Below are 12249 nucleotides of genomic sequence, written 5' to 3' on the forward strand. Positions count from 1 at the left end.
ATATATATATATATATATATATATATATATATATATATATATATATATATATATATAAGTGTTAATTAAATATTTTAATTAAACTTTGATAATATTTTATAATATAATATTCATATCAATTATTTATGTGAGGCTCGTGCAAATACAAGTGTATTTTCTTAATTGTATATAAAATAAATACAAGTGTATTTTATTAATTATACTTAAATGATTGAATAATGTGATTACTTACTATATTTGATTATTTAAATATAATTTATTTTAAAAAATCACTTGTGGTATCCTAGCTCTTATTTTTGAAAAAAAAATCGGTTGAAATGAGAAAAGACACTATATTCAATAAGGTCTCTATGAATTAGTCACGGTTAAATGAAAACAATTTTTGGTATAAATTTGTGAATATTTCAATAGTTTTAAATAATTTTCAAATAAGTATAAAAAAATTAATTAATCAAAAGAATCAATTTTAAATAATTATATATTAAAAAAGTTAAAATAAATATTAAACAAATTTTCAAAATCAATAATAACAGAAAAATAATTAATGCATGATAAATTAACATTCCTGAATATTAATGGGAAGTAAGAGGGGTGGAGCCATGAGCTAACTCATTAATAAGTTAAAATTAAAATTATTAAAATGTAAATTGCAGATAATTTTTAAAAATATTACATCGTTATCAGATATTACAATTAATTGTTATACTGCCATTAATGAAAAAAAGTGTATTTTTTGTGTTTTTCAACTTTTCTCATTTGAAAAATAAAATTGAAAATTGAAAATTAGAACATGTTTTTGATCATTTTGATTTTTTAGATTTTAAAATAGTCAATTTCAAAAATATTTTAAAAAATAATTTTTAGAAACAAATTCATCAAACAAATATTTTATTTTTTATTTTTTAAAAATTATAAAATAATTTTTGAGAACCCTTTCAAACAGGCCTTAGTATCAAAGAAGAGGGTGGTATATGATGATTTATAGGTGTTAAATGTTTGCAAAATAGCAATGGCATTGAGAAACTTGGAAACGCACAATGTATTAATTGCTCATCTCATCTCCATTATTTCCGTAACTAGTATCGCCGTTCTTTTATATAAAAGATAATTATTTTTTAAGATAATTAAATAATTAATATATTTGATTAGTTATTTTATTAAATTATCTTGATCAAGTATTGGTGTATCCAAATTATGCAAAATGAAAAATAAAAAAATAAATTTATTAATTAGAGAATATAATTAAAAAATAAAAATAAAAATTAGATATAAACTAAAAGTGACAATGAAACAAATAACTTTTTTAAATATAGCACTTATTTTGAGCGGAGAGAGTAATAAATGTTAAAGTTCATACCAACTCGCGGAGATGACATGATTTATTTCTAACTTTGTGTAAATAAGTTTCAATTAAATTGATAATGCATTTTTCTTGGTAGCATTTTTTTTTTAATTTCTCTAATTGAAATAGCTTAAATTATTCTAATATTATTTTGTTGGCCCAATAAAACTTTAATCTTTAACAAAACTTTTTGACCGGTTAGTCTTTAAGTTTTTTATATAATAAATTAGTTTTCTTTTTTGATACATAAAAGTAGAAGTTGTTATCTTTTAAGTAATTTATGCTAACAAAATTGATGTTTCCAAAGTTTATATTATGCAATTTATTCTATGTGAGGACGAGATGATGATTAAATATGTTGAATTGATCGTTGCGTTGTAGTTGAGTTTTGATTTCGATGCAGTGAACAGAGGTAATGTATAAGATTATCACTTCAACGCTTAAGTTAGTAAAAGAAATGAATAGTGAAATTTTAAATTGAAGTGAATGTCACATCTCGAAAAATACGATCCTTCGCGATGGTTGAGAAAAAATGTGATTCGAACAGAGTCACCACCAAACTTTATTTATTCTAATGAAGGAAAGAGAAAATATCGATAAAATCTTTAAAAAAGAAAAATGATCTTCGCAACCAAATTCGAGTCCGAGAGTCGATTACGTAAGGGGAATGTCTTAGCACCCCTCAGGTCTGTTGTACTCAACGAGAATCTGTTAGTTAAACTTGCGATTGGATGTTAACTTATGTTAATTGTTTTCTTCGAGTGGTAAAAAAATTAAAAGGAAAAAGAAAGGAAATTGCAAAATCTTTTTTTTGTTAATGGGTGCTTGACAAGATTGCAAGTTTTGCTCCTACGTATCCTCAGCTACAATGAGGAATTCAAAGCTACATAGTTCTGGGCAAGACAAAATATATTTTTGGTGTTTTTTATTATAGTGCTTGACGAGATATGAATCTCGCTCCTACGTATCTCCAAGTGCGATGGAGAATTCAAAGCTAAGTAGTTCTTGGTAGCAAGTGGGTGTTGGTTGATTGATTTTAGTGGACGAGTATTTAGGTCGCGTTCTAACGGTTAAACATTGTCTTGTCTTGCTCGCGGTGGAGGCTTAAGCGGTAGTTTGTATTCTCATTAGAAGGGACTAAACAATGTCCGTTTTTGAAAAGGGTTTCGATAGCATGGGGGCGAGAAAAGATATGTTTGATTGATTGGGGTTTATTTTATCGAAGGGGTGTTTAGATCGCATTCTAACGGTTAAACATTGACTTGTTTGCTCGCGGTGGAGGCTTAAACGCTAGTTTGTATTCACATTAGAAATGACTAAATAATATTCTTTTGCAAAAAGAAGTTGTTGATCGCACGAGGCGAGAAATTAGGTTTAATGTGTTTGAGCATGTTTTAGGTGGAAGACAATTATTCAAACAGGAAGCTCTACAACAATGTTCAAATAATCGAAGAATGAAGAAGGTATAAACCCAACAATCCTTTTTCTTCTAGATTATTCTGAAAATTTTGTGGAAAATTTCAGTCAAGGTTCGTTAATGGAAGACGATTATTCACACAGGGAGCTCTATAGTTGTGTCCAAATAATCGGAGATCGAGGAGGTCTAAACCCAACAAGTCTTTTTCCTTTTATAAGAGAACCAACTTAATTCAATTAATTATTGTGTTTTGATATGGAAGACGGGTGTTCGAACATAAAGCTCTACACCATTGTCAAAATATTTGGGGAAAGAGAAAGTCTACACCCATCCTTCCTTTTTCATCCATTTTATTTGTAAAAAATAGGATAATAAGTTTCCGATTGTGAAAGCGATTTTAAAATGGTTTGAAGTTGATAGTGAAATTGGCTTGAATTTGAATTGAATCTGAACAGATTGGTGTGAGAAAAAGAATCCACTTGGCACTGAACCAAGGGGTTGTTTATTGGAAATGATTGAGAAGTTGAGAGAATGGAAATGGTTTTGATTTGGTAAAATTACTCGACATTGATCGAGTACTTTATTGTTTTGTTCTTTTTGAAAAAGTGAATGATTTTAATCTTGAGTTAAAAGTTAACTAAGACGACTAAGAAATCAAATGAGAGGTGATTAAGATACAAGTCCGTTAAACAAGTATATGTAAAAGGATCTCATTGTAAGAAGGTCAAAGGGTATGCCACATGACCATAAACCAATTGAAATTGAAAGCAACTAAATTTAGCGCCATGTTAAGAAATTGTAAAGTGATTTATGTAGGAATCATCCTATCTGAGATCGATCAACATAATTTATGCGTCTAACTGATTTTCGAAGGTTAAATTAAATCTAAACTTTCAAAATTGCAATGCAATAACAGTTAGCAACAATCACTTAGTAATTAAATAAACATTAATCAACTAAAACTATAATTATCTAAACAATTAAAAATCTAATTAATTGATCAATTAAAATTAATCAAATCAAAATAGTAAAGAGGTACCAATGAACGTGGGGTGTGAAAAATAAATATGTGCCTAAGCTCTTGTCGCTACCGGGATTTCACGATAATGAAACCAGACTGATTGTTTAAAAGAAAACAGAAGAGTCACCACCAAATTTTATTGGATTTCCTCTTAAAGAGAGAGGAGAAGGAAAATAGTCGATAAAACCCTCGAGGAAAATAATGCACACAGGAAGTGCAAAGGGATACATATAAAGAATCGGTCTCGCAACCGAGATTGAGTTCGGAAGTCGGTTATGCAAGGGGAATGTATTAACACCCTCACGTCCGTGGTACTCAATGGGAACCATTTAAGTTGTCCGCGTATATGTGCATTTATCTTGTTTGTTTATGTTTTATTTTAAAATAATGTGAAAGAATTTGGTTTTGGATTTTTTATTATTGTGCTCGCTAAGGATTGTGGCCCTTGTGCCTACATATCATTCATCAGGTGATGAAGAATCAGAGCTCCATAGTTCGGATTAAAAAAATGTTTGTGTGTTGGTTGATTTTACCTTTGAGAAAAGAGTTTTTGGAGTGGTGCCCTAAGGCACAAAAAATGAATTTTGATGGATTGTGTTGATTTTACATTGAATAAGGGTTTATGAAAGAGTGTTTGCGATTAGATTTCCCTAAAGTCTATGGGCGGAGGTGAAAATTCAAGAGAAATAAGCCAAGCGTCTTGTATCCAAAATAATTAGAGTAAGGGTAGGAAAAATACATTCTTACTCATTCTCCACTACTTAAGGCTAATGACGTACAATACTAATCATAATTTTATTATATTTTGAATTTGATTATGAAAATGCCTCTTGACATTGAATCAAGAGTTTGTTTATTTGATTATGAAATTGGGTAATGTGATGGATATACAAAGTAACCAAGCAAGAAAGTAGAGGGTCTCATTGTAAGGTAATCCAAGAGAAAGCCTTGTGTGTGAAAAAGTGATCTAAGATAAACAAAGGATAATGGTCTTACAAATATGTCTCCCTAGGATAGTGCCATGATGACATTCTTATAACAAGTATGTAAGTTACAAGTGAAATCCAAAGTCAAAGGCAAAGTGTCACAAGATATGGAAAGGGTAAGATCCTATAAGCAAAGTTCCTAAGTGAGATCCTCTAAGTACAAGTTGATTACAAATGGGATGAATATTTTTGGTCCTATCATTTTATCATGTTTTTGTTGTTTTTAATTGTATGATGACAATAAAGTAAAGAACAATAAATAAACATGCATGATGAATTTATATAATGAATATGATGATGATGATGCGTACTTGAATCTAAATTACAAGGTAATAACATAAAGGTAAATGACAAAGTAATAATGATAAAGTTACAATAATAATGGTTAGTGAGGATGACATAAAATAAACCACAAGACAATGGTAATAAGATCCCAATAGTGGTTAGTGATAAACGAAGTTAATAAAGTATAGTTAGTGGTTAGTAATAATATACAAGTTAAACTATTGAGGATTATCTATCCTTAGGTGAAAAGATTCAAAATATGGCACATCAAGGAATAACTTATCACTGATGTAAAGTATTGAAGATGATCAATGATCAACTTACAATAGATTTGCAACAATGAAAGTTATGCAAACCCCAAATCCATCTATCAATAGCTTGACAAAAGGAAGATTTTATCACTCTAGGGTATGATTAATGAGTTGATTCAAAGGTTAGGTTAAACAAGTTATACAATGGTTAATGTATAATATGAACTAGTTTTGCATAATAGTTAGAGGGTTAGTATAACAATGGAAACAAAAATGAATCAAATGAAAGCACAAGTTAGTATGTATCCAAGCAAAGCTTCATCCATGTGTCAAATGATCCAAGTTGGATGATATAGAGACAACCTATCTATGCTTCAAAGTACCATGAATTATCCATTGATCATTCATTAATAGATTTGAAGCATAAAAGATTCAACCAACCCTAAACGATCAAACATCATGACCTAATAGACTTCATTAGCTATCAATATTTAAGGCCTCATAAGTCTATTAAAAAATGCTCAAATGAAATGAAACAAAACATAATAAAGTAGAAGAGGTAAAAATAATTGAAGTTTATGTTGGAAATATATTCAATAAAATAAAAATAAGTGGGGAAAAATAAAATGAAAAGAGATATAAATAGGGTTAAAAATAATAAAAGAAAGGGAAAAGAAATAAAATGGAGCAAAGTGAGCGTGCTGGGGGTTGAACCCTTGACCTTGCGGTCAGGGGGGGGGGGGGGGGGGGGGGGTCAACCCCCTTATCTACTGGGCCAAGCGCCCTTTGGTGATAAGAAAGTGCTCCAAATTAATAAATAATAAAATGAAACACGCGCGCAAGCTGACCAATCAGGACATGACATGTGTTTTTCATTGGATTTAGGCATGGAATCATCGCCTAAACTCAACAATGATCTAACCTCCACACTCTTGAGCCATTGATTGGCTCTGAGTGTGGAGTATTTTGCAAATGTTCAGAAGAACCAACTTGACCTAAATCAAAAATTACATGCTTGATAATATGTAATAAACACTCAAATCATAGGGTTAAGGTTCAGTGGATGATTTCGAGTTGAATGGTAACTTATTTGAGTGAAGGGGGTGAATGTAACTACCTGATCAGAATCGGTTTCATGTGTGAACTTCAATGAGTTGGAATAGCTCAGGTGAGGTAATGGGAAGATGGGCTAGTGTTTGGAAAATCTTGAGTGATGTTTATGGAGGATTCTGGGTGGTTGGTTTGAGTGGAAAGCTTCAAAACTCAGAAGTGGAATCTTTGTTTTTGAAGGAAGAACTCGGTTTTGCAACATGGTATTCTTGGCTATTCAAGCTTAATTCTAAGATGAAACACCTTCCCCTATTTATAGGGAAGGTGTTGGAGTGGTTTGGAGGGAGAAAAGAGGAGGTTTCTTCAGAAAAGGGGAAATTCGAAAAATGCCAAAATATGGAGACTTGATGGACAAGTGTGGTATGTGCTTAGCCTATAATTCTCTCCCCCTAAGTCTGTTTTGTCATTTGCATTGTTTTGGTGGGACAAGGGTGGTCCAAAAACTTGCTGAGGTGTCTTTTATTTTTTCCATTTTTGGCAAAAACTCCCTTTTGAACCATGACTCGGGTTGTTGTTTTGTGGCTTCGGTCACACTCCAAATTGCTTGAAAATGTGTCCCATAATGTTTTGCAACATATTAGGGATAAAAAACAATCAAAACAAACAAGTTTGATGGCTTAATGCATCCATATGCAAATTCTGACTGGTGTTGGTATGGCCTATGTGTAACACCCCGATAATAATAAAATAATTATTTAAATTGAGTTAATAATTTATTTATTAATTTAATTAAATAATTGGAAATTTTATTATTATTATTTTTGGATTATTATTATTATTTGGAAAATATATATATGTTGGGAATAAGAGAAAGAATCCCATTTGGTAAAAAGAAAGTTTCACGTGAAAACAGAGAAAGGATCGTGAAAAAGGAAAAGGGCAGAGAAGAGGAGAAAGGAGCTGAAGAGCAAAGGTTGAAGAACGGAAAGGCTTGAAGCTCAAAGATTCGCCGGATTGTTAAGGTAAGGGGGGTTTATCGTCGATTAATGGGTATTATGGGATAATATGTAATGGGTAGTGAGAAACCGTTGAATCGACCCTAATTGGGATTTGGAATGCTGAAAATTTGTGATGAATAGGTTGAGTGAAAACCGTAATCAAATTGATAATTGTGTGTGTAATCAAACCGATAAATTGGTGATGAATGGCGACGAGTAAGTTTGAGTGGGAAGGGTCTGGAATGGGCACATGAGATCCCTGCCCAAAGAAACGCGTCTGGTGAACTGTCATGTTCGCCTAGCGAACATAACCTTCGCCTAGCGAAGGAACGCGCCTCAACCTCGCCCCAGCGAGATTGAGAGGTTTTGCTACTGTAATGTTCGCTGTGGACTCGCTGGAGCTTCGCCTAGCGAGTGAGTGCTAGCTGTGTTTTTCACCAAAACAGAATGAGTTCGCTATTACCTTCGCCTTGAGCTCGCCTAGCGAATTAATTTACCAATTTCCTGGAGCTGTTCGCCTTGAGCTCGCCTAGCGAACCAGAGCTTCGCCACTGCCTCGCCTAGCGAGCAAGGCAGAAGAAGTGTTTATACATGTGTTGCTGAGGTGTTTCATACATGTGTTGAGGAAGTGTTTTATACATGTGTTGATGATGTGTTGATACATGTATTGATGATGTATGATGATATGCAAAATATTGTGAATGTATATATTATGCATGTATTTGTGAATGGACTGTTGTATGGCTTAGAGTGTGAGCATATGTCCATTGTGAGTTGTTGTTGATGCTGCATTGCTAGATGATTAGTGTGCATGGCATAGCCTGTGGGGCTGTAGCTAATTCCCATTGTGAGGAATTGGTGAGTGAATCGTTGTGATTTGTTGTTGATGTTTGCATGCTAGATGATTAGCTTGCATAGTCTAGCCTTTGGGGCTGTAGCTAATTCCCATGGTGAGGAATTAGTGAGTGAGTCATTAGGTCTCAATGAGTGGGACTAGTGAGCTTAGTAGCCGTATCCGGAGGGATCGGTGAGCTTGAACTATATGTTCAAGGATAGTCGGTACCGCATGTGTAGAGTCTCATTGCATAAAAGTATGTAAGGCGTATAATATGAATGGATGTGTTCCAATATTATACGTGTGTTGTGTTGTTGTTAAGTATGATTTGAGATTATACGGGTATTGTATATTGATGTTGAGTATGATGTTTAAGCCAATGAGCTATTACTGAATGTGTATTGCAATTAGGGTGATTGATGTGTTAATTACTTGGCATTACATGTGGTTTTATAATGCTTATTATATTGATTGAGGAACTCACCCTTACAACTATTTTTCAGGTAACGAGAAATGAGTTGAGTAGAAGCTAATGCTTGGAGTCTAGTGTAGTCTCCCTAGTGGGTCATGCTCTGATAGATGTAACATCGGGCGGGAACACTTTGATTATTATTGTTGTTGTGGTTGAACTAAATTACATGTGATGTTACATGTTTTGCATGATTGAGTTGATCTCTATCCGCTGCGTAATTGTGCAAATACTTTATATTTAAATTAAATAAAAGAGCATGATTGTTATATTGTTTAAATGGTGTGGAATGTTTGTGTGACACCCTTGGTGCACTATTACTCTGATTATATGTTTATTATTTTAATTAATTTTTGGGGTATTTTAGAAGGGTGTTACATTAGTGGTATCAGAGCATAGTCGGTCGTGTCGAGTCGTAACTATTCTATTTCCCCTGTACGGGATAGGTGTTGTGTAACCCTATCAGTACTTATTGTTTAGCTTGTTGGGTTTTCAGAATAGAGATGGCTGGAAGAGGTAGAGATGATGCTGCGATTGCTGAGGCTCTGGGTATGCTAGCTGGAGTACTTGGAGGGAATCCAAATATTGTAGGAATGGGAGCTGCTCGTCAACTGAGTGAGTTCCAGAAGAACAATCCTCCAATGTTCAAGGGAGCATACGATCCAGATGGTGCTCAAAAGTGGTTGAAGGAGATCGAGAGGATCTTCAGAGTAACTGAGTGTGCTGATAACCAGAAGGTCAGGTTCGGTACACATATGCTGTCAGAGGAAGCTGATGATTGGTGGGTTGCTACCCGCACTGAGTTGGAATCTGCTGGGAATACTGAGATCACTTGGGCTGTGTTCAGGGAAAGGTTCCTGAGAAAGTATTTTCCAGAAGATGTCAGAGGAAAGAAAGAGATAGAGTTTTTGGAATTGAAGCAGGGTAACAGGTCGGTTACTGAGTATGCTGCGAAGTTCACCGAGCTGTCAAAGTACTATACTCCCTATAATGAGGCTGCTGGAGAATTTTCGAAATGTGTGAAGTTTGAGAACGGGTTGCGTCCTGAGATCAAACAAGCTATTGGATATCAGAGGATCAGGGTGTTTTCTGACTTGGTTGACTGTTGCAGAATTTTTGAACAGGATTCCAAGGCTAGAGCAGAAAGCTATCAGCAGAGGGTTGATAGGAAGGGTAAGAATCAGATGGATCGTGGAAAACCGTATGCAGCTGGCAAAGGTTTTCCGAAGCAGAGTGGGATGAAGAGGCCTAGTGGGGGAGACTCTAGTGCTCCTGCTAAGTGTTATAGATGTGGTCGGGCTGGACATCGTGTTCATGAGTGTACCAGTGCTGAGATGAAGTGTTTCAAGTGTGGGAAAGGTGGTCACTTGGCTGCAGAGTGCCGATTGAAGACTGTAACTTGTTTCAACTGTGGAGAGTTGGGTCATATCAGTCCCCAGTGTCCGAAGCCGAAGAAGGAGAATCAGTCAGGAGGCAAGGTTTTTGCTCTATCAGGTTCTGAGACTTCTGCAGATGATCGTTTGATCAGAGGTACGTGTTATATTAATGGCTTTCCTCTCATAGCTATTATTGACACAGGTGCTACTCATTCTTTTATATCTGTGGATTGTGCTGTGAAGCTTAAGTTAGAGATATCTGAGATGCGTGGAAGTATGGTGATTGATACTCCTGCAAAGGGTTCAGTGACTACTACTTCGGTTTGTTGGAGTTGTCCTTTGAATATTTTTGGTAGAGATTTTGGGATAGACCTTGTGTGTCTTCCATTAGTGCAGATTGACGTTATCTTGGGTATGAACTGGTTGGTGTTTAACCGAGTTTATATCAACTGTTTTGATAAGACGGTGATAATTCCTGAGATTGAGGAAGGGCAGAGTCTGTTTCTATCAGCCAGGCAGGTGAATGAGGAAGTGGCAGATGGGGCAGAGTTGTTTATGCTGTTGGCAACTTTAGAGGCTAAAGATAAACTGGTGATTCGTGATCTAGCAGTGGTGTGTGACTTTCCTGATGTGTTTCCGGAAGAAGTGAATGAGTTACCGCCAGAGCGTGAAGTTGAGTTCTCGATTGAATTGGTACCTGGTACTAGACCGATATCGATGGCTCCGTACCGTATGTCTGCTGTTGAGTTAACTGAATTGAAGAGTCAGTTGGAAGATCTGTTGGATAAGAAGTTTATTCGTCCGAGTGTGTCACCGTGGGGTGCACCAGTGTTGTTGGTTAAGAAGAAAGAAGGTCCTATGAGGTTGTGTGTGGACTACAGGCAACTGAATAAAGTGACGATCAAGAATCGGTATCCTTTGCCGAGGATTGATGATTTGATGGATCAGTTGGTTGGTGCGAGTGTGTTCAGCAAGATAGATTTGAGATCTGGGTATCATCAGATACGTGTGAAAACTGAGGATATTCAGAAGACTGCTTTCAGAACAAGGTATGGACATTATGAGTATTCTGTAATGCCTTTTGGTGTGACTAATGCGCCTGGAGTATTTATGGAGTACATGAATAGGATTTTCCATCCGTACTTGGATCAGTTTGTTGTGGTGTTTATCGATGACATTTTGGTGTATTCGAAATCTGAAGAAGAGCATGCTGAGCATTTGAGAGTGGTTTTAGGAGTGCTGCGAGAAAAGCAGTTATTTGCTAAACTGTCTAAGTGTGAATTTTGGTTAGAAGAAGTTAGTTTTCTTGGTCATGTGATTTCAAGAGGTGGTGTTGCTGTTGATCCTTCTAAGATAGAAGCGGTATCTAAGTGGGAAGCTCCGAAGTCTGTTGCTGAGATTCGAAATTTCCTTGGTTTGGCTGGTTATTATAGGAAGTTCATTGAGGGATTTTCTAAGTTGGCGTTACCGTTGACGATGTTGACTAGAAAGGGGCAAGCGTTTGTTTGGGACTCAAAATGTGAAGAAGGTTTCCAAGAGTTAAAGAGAAGGTTGACTACTGCTCCTATTTTGACGTTACCGAGTTCGTCGGAACCATTTGAAGTTTACTGTGATGCTTCATTGTTGGGTTTGGGTGGTGTGTTGATGCAGAATAAGCAGGTTATAGCTTATGCTTCGAGACAGCTGAGGGTTCATGAAAGGAACTATCCGACGCACGATTTAGAGTTGGCAGCTGTAGTGTTTGTTTTGAAGTTGTGGAGGCATTACTTGTATGGATCAAGATTTGAGGTTTTCAGTGACCATAAGAGTTTAAAGTATTTGTTTGATCAGAAAGAGCTGAATATGAGACAGAGGAGATGGTTAGAGTTTCTGAAGGATTATGATTTTGGTTTGAATTACCATCCGGGTAAAGCAAATGTAGTGGCTGATGCATTGAGTCGGAAATCATTACATATGTCTATGTTAATGGTTAAGGAATTGGATTTAATTGAGCAGTTTAGAGACTTGAGTTTGGTGTGTGAGAGTACTCACAACAGTGTTAAATTGGGAATGTTGAAGTTAACGAGTGGTATTCTGGAGGAGATCAGAGAGGGTCAGAAATCCGATATGCTTTTGGTTGATAAGTTGACTTTAGTGAATCAAGGTCGAGGTGGTGAGTTCAGAGTTGATGAGAATGGTGTTTTGAAATTTGGTAGTCGGGTGTGTATTCCGAATGTTAT

The sequence above is a fragment of the Lathyrus oleraceus genome, chromosome 4 (assembly GCF_024323335.1).
Source record: "Lathyrus oleraceus cultivar Zhongwan6 chromosome 4, CAAS_Psat_ZW6_1.0, whole genome shotgun sequence".
Taxonomy (NCBI): domain Eukaryota; kingdom Viridiplantae; phylum Streptophyta; class Magnoliopsida; order Fabales; family Fabaceae; genus Lathyrus; species Lathyrus oleraceus.